At 45.1% G+C, this 18,658-nt stretch overlaps 1 long non-coding RNA gene across 3 annotated transcripts in view; it reads right to left on the bottom strand.

Annotated features, from left to right (window-relative positions):
• Positions 1–18,658, bottom strand: part of LOC144606945 (uncharacterized) — a 164,139-nt gene that overhangs the window by 22,498 nt on the left and 122,983 nt on the right. For all 3 annotated transcript variants that reach the window (XR_013549013.1, XR_013549015.1, XR_013549014.1), the window contains one exon: positions 12,400–12,517. This is a non-coding gene — a long non-coding RNA (uncharacterized LOC144606945). The remainder of the gene's footprint in view (positions 1–12,399; positions 12,518–18,658) is intronic.

Below are 18,658 nucleotides of genomic sequence, written 5' to 3'. Positions count from 1 at the left end.
ATCTACACTTAGGCACAATGAACTGCACATGCTGATTTACCAAGGAAGACCCAAAATGCTGGAGTAACTCAGCAGGTCAGGCAGCATCTATCCAGGGATCTACACTTGATAATGCTCAGGAAAGCAGCCAACATAATCAAGGACCACTCACACTCCTGTCATTCCTTCCTCTCCCCACTCCTGTCGGGCAGAAGATGCCAAAGCTTGCAAGCACCTACCACCGGATTCAAGAAACAGCTTCTGTTATGAGTCTTCCAATTCCAATTCCAATTTCCAAAAGGGTGGCACGGTGGCGCAGCGGTAGAGTTGCCGCCTTACAGAGACCTGGGTTCAATCCTGCCTTCAGGTGCTGTCTGTACGGAGTTTGTACGTCCTCCGCAAGACCTGCATGGGTTTTCTCCGAGATCTTCGGTTTCCTCCCACGTCCCAAAGATGTACAGGTTTGTAGGTTAATTGGCTTCGTATAAATGTAAACTGTCCCTCGTGTGTGTAGGATAGCGTTAATGTGCGGGGATCGCTGGTCGGCTTGGACTCAGTGGGCCAAAGGGCCTGTTTCCAAGCTGTATGCCTAAATTAAAAAAATTAAACTAAACTAAACCTCATTGTGGCCCTTGCAAATGTATTTATCTGCTCTTTCTCTGTTAGTTGTAAACTGTATTCTGAACTCTTACTCTCTCTTTGAATACAGTCTCTGACATCCACATTCCCCAGTGTAGCAGGCCGGGACTTCAGATTAACTTGATGCCCATAAAACAAACCATTTGTGAAATATATGCTCCAGTCAAATTAAGTTTTATTAGAGTGTAGTGTCAAACTGTCTCGCTTCCATGCATATTGTTCGTTCCTCTAAAAAGCCAGGGCTTCACAAGCTAAAGATTAAAAGTCTGCTGGCATTGGACTAAGCTTTCTGGCTTCAAAACAAAAATAAGTCAAACTCTGGGTCCATTTTCAGAATGATACAATTGTTAAACTTGAATAAAGCCACTGAGTCCACACAGACCATCGATCGCTGGTTAAACACTGGTTATCCCACTTCCTCATCCACTCCCGAATGAGGGCAATTTTACAGAGGCCAATTGAGCATCTTTGGGATGTGGGGGGTATGCAAAAAAAATATTATGGGGCATTTGGTAAAGATGCAACAAACAAAAACAGATTTACAAAACTGGAAGTTGTTAAGAACAAGAAAACAATGCTGAGAAATGAACTGAATGATATCTTTAAAATATGCAATGGCATAGTGGGATAAATCTAGGGAAATATTATTACATGTCCAAAAAGCAAACAAAATTTTACCAGTGAATCCGTAGGCAATTGAAAAGACGCCTCTACCCAGATACCATCTCTCTCAAGTAAAGATCCTGGGGCATTTAATTGAAAAGGAGCAAGAGGATTCATCCTGGTGCTCCGACCAACATTATCCCTTCACCGTCGTTACAGAAACAGATTAGCTGGGCATTTATCTCATGTTTATGGAAGCTGCCTGTGCACAGAGTGGCTCCCACTTCTCCCACATTACAACTATATGGAACAGTAATGTAATGTAACTATATGTAACTGCATTCCGATATTGGGTTGCAAGGTTGTGCAAGCTGGTCGAGCTGCTGCTTCACACCACCAGAGACCCATTCGATCTTGACCTCAGGTGCTGCCTTGCCGAGTTTGCACATTCTCCCTGTGGGACCACGTGGGTTCCCTCCGGGTGCTCCGGTTTCCTCCCACATCCCAACGACGTGCAGGGTGTGGAGGTTAATCGGACACTGTAAATCGCCCCCTAGTGTGAAGGGAGTGGACGCAAAGGAGGGATAACATAGAACTAGTGTGAACGGGTGACCGATGGGCGTCGTGGACTTGGTGGGCCGAAGGACCTCTTTTCCACGCTGCATCTCTAAACCATAGCTAGGCTTCAAACAACATGCCATTCATGGCTGTGATGGTCTTTGGGACACCTCGATAAGTAATACATGTTTTCACTTCTCTCTTTGAAACAAATGCGAGGAGCTTTGGAAGGAATTTTTCCGGGGCTGTGTTTAAGAGAATTACAGAGAAATGAAATAGAAGCCATGGGAATGGTTGATCAAAATGGAACAAGAAAGAAAGCAGAAAACGCCGGCATTTTTCCCCAAAAAATTAATGACACCCAAACTGGCGATGCCTCTTTATAGAAATGAATGTTCTCACAGATCAGAGAGCTGCCCTCCTCAGCATTTCGGGAGAGCTGAATAGACAGCTGGCTTTCCTTTGGGCTCAAACAATGGCTTATCAGAGGCAGGAGTTAATTCCCATTCTCTATGTACGGTGTGTGTCGGAGCTGATAAGGTGGCACAGTTAATTAGCTCCAACCCAACAAGGGGCTAAAAGCAGAGCACGGCGAGATTCAGGAGCTGGGACTGATTTCATCATAATGTATTATAGATTAATGTCCCAACGGAACTGTAAAATTCCTCGCATAAATCAAACCTTTTATTCGCCATGAAAGCGGGCTACATGAAACAATGGTTGCATTAACTGTTTCACAACTGAAGTATTTCTTTGGTGTCGGAAGGAACTGCAGATGCTGCTTTACACCGAAGATAAGACGCAAAAATGCTGGAGTAACTCGGCAGGACAGGCAGCATCTCTGGAGAGAAGGAACGGGGGAATAAGTAACTGGATGGCTGTCCCCGACTGTACTGGTTTGTGGTACTCATGCTTCAACCCTTCCGCACTCAGCAGTGACACAAAAACCGATGCAAACACTCCACTGTCTTACAGAGAGCTCTGTTCCTTGGTATAGGAGCAGGGAGGTTCTGCTGCAGTTGTACAGGGCATTGGTGAGACCACACCTGGAGTATTGCGTACAGTTTTGGTCTCCTAATCTGAGGAAAGACATTCTTGCCATAGAGGGAGTACAGAGAAGGTTCACCAGATTGATTCCTGGGATGGCAGGACTTTCATATGAAGAAAGACTGGATAGACTCGGCTTGTACTCGCTGGAATTTAGAAGATTGAGGGGGGATCTTATAGAAACTTCCAAAATTCTTAAGGGGTTGGACAGGCTAGATGCAGGAAGATTCTTCCCGATGTTGGGGAAGTCCAGAACAAGGGGTCACAGTTTAAGGATAAGGGGGAAGTCTTTTAGGACCGAGATGAGAACGTTTTTTTCACACAGAGAGTGGTGAATCTGTGGAATTCTCTGCCACAGAAGGTAGTTGAGGCCAGTTCATTGGCTATATTTAAGAGGGAGTTAGATGTGGCCCTTGTGGCTAAAGGGATCGGCGGGTATGGAGAGAAGGCAGGTACGGGAGACTGATTTTGATGATCAGCCATGATCATATTGAATGGCGGTGCAGGCTCGAAGGGCCGAATGGCCTACTCCTGCACCCATTTTCTATGTTTCTATGTTTCTATCGGCAGTTCCTTCCTGCACACAAGGCTCAATTTACCTTGTGTAATGAAGGAACTGTTTAGGCCGATGAGAGACACAAAATGCTGCAGTAACTCAGCGGGTCAGGCAGCACCTCTGGAGAAAAGGAATAGATGACGTTTCGGGTCAGACCTCAATTACCTTTGCAGGTTGATGTAGAAAATCTCATGAAACTCTTTGGAAGAAAAAATACCAAAGCAACCGCAACCAACCCCCACCTCATTTCTCCCAGTGCCTCACCTGGATGCACACCCATTTCTCCCTTTACCCCTCCCATCCCCCCTCTACTTCCACCTACATTCCTACATTTGGCTTCAAATTTCACACCTTTTCTGTCCTTATCTCTTTATCTCTTTTTATCTTTTCATCTCTGGTCTTTGTCGAACCATCTGCCAATCAAAAAAAATGCTCACCTGTATCTACCTATCTACCTTTAGTTTAGTTTAAAGGTACAGTGTGGAAACAGGCCCTTCAGCCCGCCGAGTCCGCACCAACTGGTACTCACCCATACATGACTTCTATCCTGCACCCAAGGAATAATTTACAGAAGACAATTAACCTACAAAGCTGCATGTTTTTGGAATGTGGGGGGAAACCAGAGGACCCAGAGGAAACCCACACAGTCACAGGGAGAATGTACAAACTCTATACAGACAGCACCCATAGTCAGGGTCGAACCCGGGTCTCTGGCGCTGTAAGGCAGCAGCTCTATTGCTGTGCCACCGTGCTGCCCCACTTGACAAGATTTGTCCTGCTCCCAACTCTCTTCTAACTCTGTACCACAACAATCACTCTGAAGAAGGATCGTGACCCAAGACAACACTTGTCCATGTTCTCCAGAGATGCTGCCAGACATTTCGAGTTACTTTTGGTTAGCTTCTCGTTTTCACCCTACAAACAGCTGACAATGGGCTGTTTCCTTTATCATCGTTACTTTTTTTTGCATATCTTTTATTCATTGTTCTTTATCACATCATCGTCTATATCTCTCATTGGCCTTCTCCCTAACCAGTCTGAAGAAGGGCCTCGATCCGAAATGTCACCCATTCCTTCTCTCCAGAGATGCTGGCTGTCCTGCTGAATTACTCCAGGCATTTGTGTCTATCTGCAATTCCTCATGTCTACTGTGAAGCAATCTCCATTGTTCTGGCCAATACTCAATTCTTCAGTATTAGCAGTCGTAAAAGCAGACTTTCACTACACTGTTTGTCAGGGCTCCCTGCACACAAATTGCAGTATTTTATGCTTTACAATGGCCATTGTAGTGCAAGAGTATCATAGTGGCTCCCAGACTGCCTGCCCCTTTTCCGGGGTTATGTCCGTGCTCGCGTGTCCCTGGGGAGGGAACATGCGGTGTCCACGTGGACGCTGGAGGCCTTCCGTGAACGCTGGTAGCCGCGGGAGGTCGAATGCATTATTGACAAAGTTGGCGGAATTTTAATCCGATAACTGTTTTGTTTGTAAACTGCCAATACAGGCAGCTTTTGATTTGATCGCGTTACTACTTGGTATTGTGGCGCGTCGAAAAAGCCCGAAATAAATGCGAGGAGCCGGGTATTTCGGGAGGAATTAATTTAATACTTTTGCTAGACTAGTCAAGTCTACCAGAGTGAACTCACGCCCAAAACCTCGTCCTTTATAACCGTAGCAAAGGGCCGCCCCCCCTGGACCGGTCCATTCCCGTGCCGAGGGGTCGGTAGCGGTATGGCCCAACCCTTGGGAGCCGCCACAGAATGTTTGTTTTTGTTTTTGGAATAAAGTATTTGTTTTTTTTAAAAAGGCTTTGAAAATTATTATTTAAACAAGTCATTTGTTTCCTGTGATATATATTTCACTCTCTGTTGGTGATGGATCGGCTGAATAGATTAATGACAGTCTTACATTGGTAATATTGGCATTGCTTTCTTCAGAGTGGTGGGATCTGATTCAGATTATGAGGAGTATCATTGCAGGTGTGGAGATGACTAGTTCAGTAACACAACCATTATACTCTCACGTCCATGTTGTGCAGACTGTAAAACACTTCTTGGTCTTTAATGAAAGGTGTCGTATAAATGCACGCCTTTCTATTCGATTAGTTTGTTGCGTCACCTCAATGTCCACAGTGAATTGTCTCAAACGTGCACAAGGCTTTTGAGGAAAGTGGAACAAAGGGAGACATTGGTGAGTCGCACTGTTAAATAGTCTGATGACACTTACAGGCCGGGTGCAGAGTGGAGGAATGATGAGGATACCAAGAAAACATCTTCCTCCTCCACTCTTCATCCCTCCCCATACGACCAAACGACCGTACGACGGGGCATAGGAGCAGAATTAGACCATTCGGCCCATTGAGACTACTCCACCATTCAATTATGGCTGATCAATTTTTCTCCACCCCATTCTCAGCCTTCTCCCGGTAGCCTCAAGGATCGATCAATCTCTGCCTTAAAAATATCCAATGTCTTGGGCCTCCGTAGCTATCTGTGGCAGTGAATTCTGCAGATTTGCCCCCTTCTGGCTGAAGAAATTCCTCCTCATCTCCGTTTTGAAGGTACGTCTTTTTATTCTGAGGCTATGCCCTCAAACTTAAATAGTAAATTGAACAAGGAATGAACTCGGCAGCGAATTTGATCTGGTTGGGAAGTGGAGGAGACCAGGGAGAAAGTAAAAGTAACGGTGGTCTTTTTTCACCAAGACTGTTGAAGCAAGCTGAGGGTTTTAGTATTAACACAAATTCAAACTTACTCTGTAAGGCCCTTCGGCCCACCGAGTCCAGGCCGACCAGAGATCCACCTGCCTTCTCCCTGCACCACGTATAAAATAATCCCATCCTATTGCTTAAAGTTAATATCTACAGCAACTTGCGTTCTTCAAAGGCAGTCCCTCTGTAGTTCATCAGGCATCCAAATCTCCAAGATGACCACAAGAGTTATGCAGTAACTGGCATTACAGTCCAGCAAGACACAAGTTTAGTTTAGTTTTGTTTAGAGATACAGCATAGAAACGGGTCCACGCCGACCAGCGATCCTCCTGCCTTCTCCAGGGACAATTTACAATCTTTATAATGCTAATTAACCTACAAACCGCACATCGTTGGAGTGTGGGAGGAAACCGGTGCCCCGGGGAAAGCCAAAGCGGTCACGGGGAGAACGTACAAACTCCGTACAGGCAGCATCGGTAGTCAGGATCGAACCCGGGTCTCCATCGCTGTAAGGCAGCAACTCTACCACTGTGCCACTGTGCTCCCTGTGAAAATAAGTCACCACTCACCAGCACAAACTTGAAACTGACTCAAACTGACTCAAAATACTCAAGGGCCGTGAGTTAGTATTCAGAACTTTGACTTGTAGTAACTCAAGGTATATTACTAATATTGTTAGATGTAAACAGCAATGATGACCAGTTGCCAGTGGATGGATGGTGGAGGTGGTGCATTGGTGACGATGCACCTTGTTACGGATCCTGGAGTTTGAGAGACTTTACATCAGAATGCACAACCATGAGCATCATCAAGGATAGAGTGCCAGGAAGGGTTTTGGTCACAGTGACATGAAGAGGGGAACCATGTAGAATGTTAATCACAGAACATAGAACAGTACAGCGCAGGAATGGGCCCTCTGGCCCACTATGTTTGTGCTGCCCTTGATGCCAAGTTAAACAGATCTCACCTGCTGGTACATGATCCATACCCCTCTATTCCCAGCACTTCCAAGAGTCAAGAGTGTTTTATTGTCATATGTCCCAGATAGAACAATGAAATTCTTATTTGCAGCGGCACAACAGAATATCTTCCTCCACCACCGCCCCTGGCAAAGCATTCCAGGCCCCCACCACTCTCTTGCCCCACACATCTACATTAAACTTTCCCCCTCTCGCCTTATAACTCTGCCCTGTAGAGTTGGATAGCTCCACCCTAGGAAAAAAAGGTTCTGACTGTCTACCCTGTCGTAATTTTATATGCATCTATCAGATCTCCCCTCAACCACTGAAGTCCCAGAGAAAATAATCCAAGTTTGTCCAACCACCTTGTAGCTGAAACTCTCTAAACCAGGCAGATTTGGGGGTAAATCTCGTCTGCACCCTCTCCAAAGCCTCCACATCCTTTCTGTAATGGGGCGACCAGAACTGCATGCAATTCTCCAAATGCGGCCCAACCAAATTCTCATGGAGCTGCATCATGACCGACCTCCTGACTCTTATACTCAATACCCCTGACAATGAAGGCAATCATACGACACACCTTCTTTACCACCCTATCTACTTGTACTGCCAGCTTCAGTGAGCTATGAACTTGGAGCCCAGGATCCCTCTGCACATCAATACCGTTAAGGGTCTTGCCATTAACTGTATGCTCTCCCCTTACATTCAACCTCCCAAGTGCAACACCTCACACTTGCTCGGATTAAACGCCATCTGCCATTTCTCCGCCCGTTTCTGCAGCTGATTTATGTCCCGCTGTATCTTCTGACAGTCTTTCTCACCGTCTGCAACTCCTCCAATTTTGGCATCGTCAGCAAACGTGCTCGCCTGCCTACACAAATCTACGTCCAAACCATTGATATATGTCACAAACAGCAGAGGTCCCAGCACAGGTCCCTGCAGAACTCCACTGGTCACAGATCTCCAGCCAGAATATCTTCCTTCCACCACAATCAAGATCACAATTAATGGAGATATCCACCTTTGTTCCATCTCCTATATCCTCCGTAAAACCACTCCCTGGTTTTCTCCTCTTTAAGGCATAGTTTTAAGGTGATAATTTCAAAGAAATGTGCGGGACTAGTTTTTTGCTCGACACAGAGAGTGGTGGGTGCTGGAACGTGCTGGGGGGGGGGGAGGAGGGGTGGTGGTTTCAGTTTCAGTTTCAGTTTAGTTTATCGTCATGAGTACCGAGGTAGAGTGAAAAGATGGCGGGGCAGATACAATAGTGGCATTTAAGAGGCAAAGGGATATGCAGGGAATGGAGAGGTATTGATCAGGTGCAGGCAGAGGAGATTAGTTTAACCTGACACCGTGTTCGACATGGACATCGTGGGCCGAAGGGCCTGTTCTCGTGCCCCACTCTTCTATGTTCAATGTCCCAAATTACTCCTTTTTGACACGTTACCTAAAACCCCGTGTTTTTGACCACAGCTTTGGTCATCCGTCCTAATTGTTCCTTCTTGGCCCAGCGTCAGTTGGAATTATCCGTGAACTCTCCTGTGAAGGACCTTGGAACGATTTCAAAGATTATTCCATTTCATTTAGTTTCAGACGCAAACAGCCTGAAATGCCACACAGCTTACCGCTTGGAATGGAGTGGAGGCTGACTTTGTCTCCGCGTTCAGTCGGAGAGGCAGAGTTGTCGGAGCCCAAACTCGTGAACGGGGAAAAAAGACGAGCCTACACTAAAAGGCAGTATTTTGGGGGCTTTAAAGAAATAGGTCTCGCGCAACAGGGAAGCTGGACTAAAGCTACTCTGTGACAGATGGCAGCCACAAAGAAGCCAAGGCACGCTGGGTCAGGTATCACCACAGCCACATCACCTTAACCAGCTCTGACAAACCATCCACACAATCACTCTGCTAGTCATTCTGATGCAGAAGCACAGTCCGTGAGACAGACCGGGGGAAAGAACGGCAGTCAGTGACACAGAAAGCTCGAGACTCTCTCCAGAGAGATAGAGAGAGGCAGGGAGCCAAAGAGAGCCCGGTCCAGAAGAATAAAACATAAGACCTGGTCGAGGCAGACATGGAGAGATGGACTAGGTAGAGAGATGCGGAGGTAGGGAACAGTGAAGGGAGATATAAATTACAAATTGAGAGCAAGAGGGAGGCATAAAGTAGTAGAGAATTAGAGATAGACTGCAGGAGTTAGGGGTTGGAGTGGGAGAGGGGGGGAGAGAGATGGGAGTAGAGAGGGGGAGAGTGAGAGGGAAGGAGAGGGGGAGAGATAGAGGGGGGAGAGAGAGGGGGGAGAGAGGGGGATAGAGGGGAGAGAGAGGGGGAGAGGGGGAGAGAGCGAGGGGGAGAGATGATAGAGGGGAGAGAGGAGGGAAGGGGAGAAAGAAGGGAGGAAGGGGAGGAGGAAGGGGGAGAGAGGGCAGAGAGAGAGGGGGAGCCAGGGGGAAGGAGAATACAAGAGGGAATAAAGCAAAGGTTGGGAGAAAGAAAGATTTGCATTTGCATATGATCTGCCACGTTCCTTTCAAGACATTCCAAACCACTATAGACAATCATGCATACAATCTGATGGGAAAATGGCAGTCAATTTTCCTACAGCAAGTTCCCACCCCCAGCAATGTGATCATGAGCAGATAATCAATTGTAATAATCTTCAACGGTTTCAAAGGTCTTTTATTGTCACGTGTACCAATTAAGGTACAGTGATATGCGGGTTGCCATACAGCCATATGTTAGGCCACAGTGTGGACGGAGATGCGATACGGAAAAAAATCACATCTCTGTCGAGGTAAGAGATTAGAAAAAGTTTCCCCCAACTCCTCCCCCCACCCCCCACACAAAACAAGCTAAAGAACACTAAAAACATATATTTAACACATACTATTAAACAACAAGGAAGGAAGGGACAGGCAGACTGTTGGCGAGGCAGCCATTGCTGGCGCCACCCGGTGGTCATCAGTGAATGATTAATTTTGATCAGTAAAAGACTGGAGAATCTATCCCATTCAGACATCAAAATAGTACTGTGGGATCTCTTATGTCTATCTAAGAGAGAAGCCAAGACCTCAATTTTATATTTCATCCAACGACTCTTGTGTACTGCTCTATGATTTTACCAGGTTGTATGCAAAACAAAGCATTTCACTGCACATAGGTACATGTGACAATAAAGTATCATTTTGAATCATTGAACTGACGCATGATAAAAAAACAGATGAAAATGACAGAGATAGAAATTGGGAATAGGATAAAGAGAGATTTTGGAATAAATAAAGATGGAGAGATAAATGAGGTATATAGGAAAACAAAAATGAAGGAGCATTTCCTTGACTATTCACAGTGTTGGTGACATTGTGAATTCATGCAGCTGGCACACCCAGGGCTGATGAATAAATCACTGCTACATGATTGCATGCAGCAAAGTAATGGTCTCTTCCTGACCTCTGTTCTCAGTCAAGTGTGACCAAGACAAAAGAGCAGTGGGGGTGGGGTGGGGGGGATTGAGGAGTGGCTGTGATTACAGCTCTCCAGAGGGGCTGGCCGGTTTGTGTGTAGGGGCAAAGCCATATTCCCGTTCTCATGTTGAAATCCGCAAGAAATTGCAGAAAATTGTGGACGCAGCCCAACCCAGCCCATCGCACAAACCGACCTCTCTTGCATTGACTCCATCTACACGTCACACTGCCACGGCAAGGCCAGCAGCATGTGCAAGGATGAGTCGCACCCTGGACACTCTCTCTCCCCCCCCCCCCCCCCCTCTCCCATCAGGCAAAAGATATAGAAGTGTGAAAAGGCACTCCCTGCAGGTTCAGGGACAGTCTCTTCCCAGCTGTTGTCAGGCAACTGAACCATTCTACCAACAACTAGAGAACAGTCCTAAGCTACTATTTACCTCATTGCAGACCCTCGACTGTCTTTGATCGGACTTTACTGGACTTTATCTTGCACTAAACGTTATTCACGTTATTCCCTTTATCATGTATCTGCACACTGTGGATGGCTCGATTGTAATCATGTATTGTCTTTCCGCTGACTGGATAGTACGCAACAACAGCTTCACACTGTAATTCAGTACACGTGACGATAAACTAAACAAAAATCCTTCAATGGCTTCCCTGCCTCTGTAACCTCCTGCAGCCTCTGTGCTCCACATCCATGCCTCTTGCACGCCCCAGTCTCCTTTACGTCATGAATTCTGCAACATGTCCCCAAGCTCTGGGTTTCTCTTCCTCACCAGCTGCACAGCGCCAAAGACCCGGGTTCGATCCTGACTACAGGTGCTGTCTGAATGGAGTTTGAACATTCTCCCCGTGACCATGTGGAGTTTCTCCCAGTGCTCCGGTTTCCTCCCGCACTCCAAAGACGTGCAGGTTTGTAGGTTTATTGGCTTCTGTAAATTGCCCCCAGCATGAAGGATGTGAAAGTGGGACATCATAGAACTAGTGTACAGGTGATCGTTGCTCAGCATGGACTCAGTGCGCCAAAGGGCTTGTTTCCACACTGCATCTCTAAACTCTAAACATTCTCCTCTCTCTACCTTCTACTTTAAGGCCATCCCTTTTATTACCTTTACTAAGATTGCTGATGGGCTCAGTGCTTCATAATGCAGAACCTTGCAGCACCCAAAACCCATTCCACTCAACTAGCCCAGACCAGGATTCACATTTCTCACAAACCTCCTCTCCTCTGACCGCCTGCTGAGAAAGCCCCTTGTGTTATTTTACTATGCATTGTAAAGCAAGTCGTTATTAATATCAGAGTTGGGTGAATGGATGTAATGGCAGCCATCTGAGTGAGTCAGTGGACTACTAGATTGGTAACTGGTTACTGACATTATTTATGGGTACTTTGATGGATGTATATAATAGTATAAGACAATAACTGCAGATGCTGGTACAAATCGAAGGTATTTATTCACAAAATGCTGGAGTAACTCAGCAGGTCAGGCAGCATCTCAGGAGAGAAGGAATGGGTGAAGTTTTGGGTCGAGACCCTTCTTCAGACTGATGGATGGATAAGTACTTGGATGGATATTCAACTGAATATCTAACAAGAGAATGTCTTCATTGGTCAATATGCTGATATCTAGTTCCTAATATATATTGAGATCAATATCAATATATCCTCACAATTATTTAAAGCAGCTGAAATGGAATTCCTTTTATCCAGCCTTGAACAACGGATCACTTTTCCCATTGGGTTTTGTACTTTAAATGTAAACTATTGCTTACTTAAGTTATTTTCAACTCATTAAATAAACTTGGCGGTTATTTTTATATTTAACATAATCAACAATCCTTTCTTCAATATATTGGCTCAAGATTCAAAGTAAATGACGATGGAACTCACCAATGCGGGTTATGTCCTTCCATCTGCCTCAGTACTCTTTGATTGTGGAACAATGTTCATCTGATCCTTCATCTTACCAATCGGTTCTGAGTGTCAATACTCATGGCCCGATCCAGACCTGCATAAAAAGAGCCATAAGCCTCAGTCACAACACATCCAAGGGGCTTAAAGCTCACCTTTACTCCTTTACACCTTTCAGACATTCTTGAGTCGGTTAGTCACTTCTTCTGAAATTTGTTTGCAATTGACTTTAGCTTAATCTTTCCAAAGAGCTCAAAGTTTCAGACTGCCTCAACCTCTCTGTGCCACAATCTACAACTAACTTAGACGTGTTGAATGTGATTTACTTTTCATAAATCCATATTGAAACCACCCAGTACCATTATTATCTTCTAAGTGCTCTGAGCTACCAGTTGAACGATGGATCCCAGCGTTTTCCTGACCACTGATTTAGGTCAATTGGCCTGTTAGGGTCATTTACCCTCTCCCTCCTTTCTTTAACCGTGGGATTATCTTTGATTTCTCACATTAACATTTCTAACACAGTCCACGTGTCAAATATTCCTGTCTTTAACTTTCTAAATTTCCTCTCACCAGACCCTGCTCTGACTATTAAGTTTAAAGCTTTATCTATAATCCTAACTGTTCCATTCCCTCATCACAGAATGAGGTGAAACCCATCCTAGCATGAAGACCCACTCCTTCCTCAAATTGATACGAAGTGCTGGAGTAACTCAGCGGGTCAAGCAGCATCTCTGGAGAAAAAGGATGGGTGACGTTTCAGGTCGGGACGCTCCTTCAGAAGAAGGGTCTCAACCCGACCCGACCCGATGGCTCATCTATCCTTTTTCTCCAGAGATGCTGCCTGACCCGCTGAGTTACTCCAGCACTTTGTGTCCATCTTTGGTGTAAATCAGCATCAGATCTTTGTTTCTACACCTTCCTCTGTACTGATGCCAATGCCCCATGAATTGAAGCTCATTCCTCCCACACCAATCTTTCAGATGCATAATTAACTCCCTGATCTTATTGACCCCATGCCAATTTGCATGCGGCTGAGAGAGTCATTCAGAGCTTATTACCTTTCTGGCACAGTTTTTCAATTTGCACCCAAGCTGCTCACCCTCGTTTTTCCTATCGATGTCATAGTTTACCACACAGACCAAACAACTAAAGAGCCCATAAACATCAGACTCTTAATAAGGCCCTGTCTACTTAATCTCTTCTCGTGTGACAACCCTACCATTCCAGGAATCAATGTTGTTTGCCTTTGATGCAGTCCGTATATCACATCTGCCCTTCTTGAGCTAGGGAGGCCAGATACATACGTACTGTTCCAGATACGGTTTCACCATGGTTTTATGTAATTAGACTTTATTCTGGTACTCAAATCCCCAGTCTTGCTGTTGAGTTAACTTTCACTCTATTTTTTTTAATGAGGATTCATTTGTAGCAGACCCTAAAATGCCTGAGTGAAAGTTAACCTCACTTGATGAGATCAGGATGGGGCTGACTACATTTCACTCATCTTGAACAGCCATGAAAAGATCGCAGGAGACACACAAAGTGGTTATCAGCTTCCTAAAAGCCCTGATCTTTTCCATTGATCTGGCCCTATTTTCCCCACAATTCAGTGATATTGCTGTATCCAGTAAAAAGAGAGAAATTGGCCCCATGTATAGAGTTAGACTTTAAAGATGCAGATACAGTGTGGAAACAGGCCCTTCCATCCACTGAGTCCACCCTGACCTGTGATCACCCCACTTTCCATCGCCCGGTGGGGGCTCAGGACCTTCATCGGCCTGCTCGGCTTGGCCCTGGGACTTTCCATCGCCCGGTGGGGGCTTCAAAAAGTTGGGAGCCTCGATCACCTCGTGGCACCACGGGAGAAGAATGAGGAGGAGATAAGACTTTTCTTTGCCTTCCATCACAGCGAGGGTGTGCCTAGAGCAATCACTGTGATGGCTGTTTGTGTAAAAATTGTATCTGTATGTCCTGTGCTTTTTGTTGTCTACTGCCGGACCCTGACGTGAGAGGACGCTGGCGCTGTTTATTCGCCGCTTCTCCGTTAGGATAGTTTGTCTGTTTGTTTTTATGTTATGATTGTTTTTGTAAAGCGCTTTGAGCTTCTGGAAAGGCGCTATATAAAATAAATGCTTATTATTATTATTATTATTATTATACACTAGCACTATCCTACACGCAAGGGACAATTTTTACAACTTGCTGAAGCCAATTAACCCACAAACCTGTACATCTTTGAGTGTGGGAGGAAACCCGAGCACCTGGATAAAACCCACACGGTCACAAGGAGAATGTACAAAATCCGTACAGACAGCACTCGAAGTCAGGATTGAACCCGGGTCTCTGGCGCAGTAAGGCAGCAACTCCACCACTGTGCCAGTGCCACCACAAATATCAGATGAATTCAGATTAGCTATGATACCCCACAGAGTTGAATATTTTACTGACACTCACTCTTAAGAAGATAGACTCGTTGGAGACGACACCAAAGGATAGCTGGCAACTTCAAGTTGGGAAAGTACCCAAAATGTATCAATATCAAAGACCAAAGACCTTTATTTATTTATGGAATGTGTAATTGACTGGCAAGGCCAGCTTTTATGGACAGTTCCAAATTATCATTGTGGAGAACATATTTCCACAGCCCTGCTGGTGAGAGTGTTCCAGCACATAGAGCTAGAGAAAACGGAGTCATTTCCAGGTTGAGATTTTGTGTGACGACTTGTTGGGTAACCTATAGGTTGAGGTGTTCCCTTGCATCTGGATCCTCCTGTTCCCTAGATGATAGAGGTCACGTGTTGTGGAAATAATAAGATTAATATTCATGATACCTCAGCACTATACAAATTATAAATGATCCAGTCGAGCAGCACATTGGCGCAGTGGCAGAGATGCTGCCTTACAGTGCCAAAGAGCCGGGTTTCATCCTGACTACGGGTGTTTTTCACATGCGTTTTCTCCGGACACTCCAGGTTCCTCCCACATTCCAAAGACGTGCAGATTTGTAGGTTGTGTAGAAAAGAACTTTTTAATTACACAATATTAATAGCTCCCTCTGCCTCGATCCTGAGATTAGTTTGCACATCCTCCCCACAGTCTCTGCTCTTATCCACAATGTTTGCGCAAATTGTGTTCTTGGAGACACAAGGTACTCCAGATGCTGGAATCTTGGGTAGGACACAAAGTGTTTTATGATTTACTAGACCAAGTGGACCCGTTGGGCCCAAACCTTCTCCTGCATATCCTCCCCACCCCCCTCCCCTCTCCCCTCTCCCCTCCCTCCCCTCCCCCTCCCCCCCCACACCATCCTCCTCAACCCCCCTTATCCACCCTCCTCCACCCTCCCTCCCTCCTCCCCTCCCTCCACCCCCTCCCTCCCTAGGAGATAGATTTAAACTTTAAAATGTGAATAACTTTAAAAATATAACTCCGATTCCAATAAAACTACCATTTTTTACCATTAAAGCAATGATGGTGAGTAAGGTGGGCCTAAAATTGTTGCGCTATCTTATACCATTTTGGCTGAAGTTCGATCACAAACAAACAAACAAATGTGATGACTCTATGACTATGATTCTAACGTAATGTGCTGGAGCAACTCAGCAGGTCGGCAGCACCTCTGGAGGACATGGATAGGTGACGTTTTGGGTCAGGAATATTCTTCATGTGGATCCCTGTGGTCACATCCTCACGATCCTCTTGACTGATCAATTCCTCCACACTGGATGTCAACTTATTTACATCAGCGAAACCAAGCGCAGGCTCGGCGATCGCTTCGCTCAACACCTGCGCTCGGTCCGCGTTGGCCAAACTGATCTCCCGGTGGCCGAGCACTTCAACTCCCCCTCCCATTCCCAGTCTGACCTTTCTGTCATGGGCCTCCTCCAGTGCCATAGTGAGGCCCACCGGAAATTGGAGGAACAGCACCTCATATTTCGCCTGGGCAGCTTGCAGCCCAGTGGTATGAACATTGACTTCTCCAACTTTTGATAGTTCCTCTGTCCCTCTCTTCCCCTCCTCCTTCCCAGATCTCCCTCTATCTTCCTGTCTCCACCTATATCCTTCCTTTGTCCCGCCCCCTGACATCAGTCTGAAGAAGGGTCTCGACCCGAAATGTCACCCATTCCTTCTCTCCTGAGATGCTGCCTGACCTGCTGAGTTACTCCAGCATTTTGTGAATAAATACCTTCGATCTGCAGTTATTTTCTTATAATTCCTCCACAGTAAATGCACAGTATGTGAAGCATCCAGTGTATATTGAACTTTTTGTTTCTTTGTTATGCTGTTTACAAAGCACTATGTTTCTATATCTGTGTAAGACATCTCATATTTTGCTTAGGCAGCCTACAGCCCAGAGGTATTAATGTTGATTTCTCTCACTCCAGGTAGCATCGGCATTCCCTCTCTCTCTCCCTCCCCCACCCAAGTCGTAGTAGCTTCTCATTTTCACCCTACAAACAACTAACAATGGCCTATTTCCTTTATCATCGTTACTCTGTTGCATATCTTTCAATCACTGTTCTCTCCACATCATCGTCTATATCTCTCGTTTCCCTTATCCCTAACCAGTCTGAAGAAGGGTCTTGACCTGAAACGTCACCTATTCCTTCTCTCCAGAGATGCTGCCTGTCCCGCTGAGTTACTCCAGCTTTTTATGTCTATCTTATGTTTATATATCTGTTGTGCTGCTGCAAGTGTGAATTTCATTGCTCTGCTTCGGAACATATGACAATAATACAATCTTGACTTGTCTCTTAATTTTCCCATACATCATTGTGTCCAAATTATAATAGGTAACCTGATCCATTTGTGTGCTCTTCAACAGTAGAGTTGTTGCCTTACAGCACTAGAGACCCTTGTTCGATCCTGACTATGAGTGCCCTCGGTGCGGAGTTTGTACATTGTCCCTGTGACCACGTGGGTTCTCTCTGGGTGCTCCGGTTTCCTCCCACATTCCAAAGGCGTGCATATTTGTAGGTTAGCTGGCTTCTATAAATTGCCCCTGGTGTATAGGGTGCAAAACTGGGAAAACATAGAATCTGTGGAATTCTCTGCCTCAGAGGGCAGTGGAGGCCAATTCTCTGAATACATTCAAGAGAGAGCTAGATAGAGCTCTTAAGGATAGGGGAGTCAGGGGGTATGGGGAGAAGGCAGGAACGGGGTACTGATTGAGAATGATCAGCCATGATCACATTGAATGGCGGTGCTGGCTCGAAGGGCCGAATGGCCTCCTCCTGCACCTATTTTCTATTGTCTATTGTCTATTGAGTGTGCAGGTGATTAATAGTCGGCATAGACTCGATGGGCCGATGGGCCTGTTTCCATGCTGTATCTCTAATCTAAAGTAACTAAACTAAACTAAACTGAACTAAAAATTAAACTAAACAAAACCAATTTAATATAAAGCACCTGAGACACAATGCAGTTAAATGCATTTCACACATTCCCATTACAAACATTTATCATCTTACATTAACCAGGAAGGCAAAGCACTCATGCTAATGAGAAACTATTCCGTATCTTTTCATTTTCCTAACAAATGTGCAAAAATGATAAAGTTCAGACTCAAACAAATGTACAATAGAGTACTGAGATTACCTGACCAATAACACTGCCTATTAATTTGGCCTTTCAATTGAATAATAATAATAATATATTCCTTTATTCGTCCCACACTGGGGAAATTTACAAATTAGCATTTTAGCAAATTGGCAATAATTTACAATTATTAATCAGCAATGCCTTTGGCCACATCCGGATCTTGAAATAGCCACATGAGTCTCGCGGTTAATGTATTGGTCAACACTGTCCTAATGCTTCCATTACTTACTTATCTGTTTAATTCCTTTGCAACGGAATGATACACCAGACAAAACTCAACATTGGAAATAAAATGCAATACTGGAAAGAAACACAGAAATGAAATGTAAGTTGCGTGTACATATTGTGCCTACAGCAGGGTAATCCAAACTGCATTAAAACCATTGAATTATCTTTATAGATTGTGTGCATGCAAACATGATCGGCAATTCACACACAACATAAATGAACGCCGATTCTATTTATTGATCGATTTAGTCGGAGAGGTAAGCTTTAAGGGTGACTTAAAGACTTAAATAAGGAACGGGAGGTTAAAGATCGAGAGGTTGATGGATTGGTCTGCAGAGCTGCAGGCTAGATGGCTAAAAGCATAGCTTCGCATCTATATACTAAAACGTTTGTTTGTTTGTTTGTT

Source organism: Rhinoraja longicauda, chromosome 27, assembly GCF_053455715.1.
Source record: "Rhinoraja longicauda isolate Sanriku21f chromosome 27, sRhiLon1.1, whole genome shotgun sequence".
NCBI classification, from domain to species: Eukaryota; Metazoa; Chordata; class Chondrichthyes; order Rajiformes; family Arhynchobatidae; genus Rhinoraja; species Rhinoraja longicauda.
Note: the sequence above shows the minus strand (reverse complement) of the source record. Positions and strands in the feature narration are given on the sequence as shown.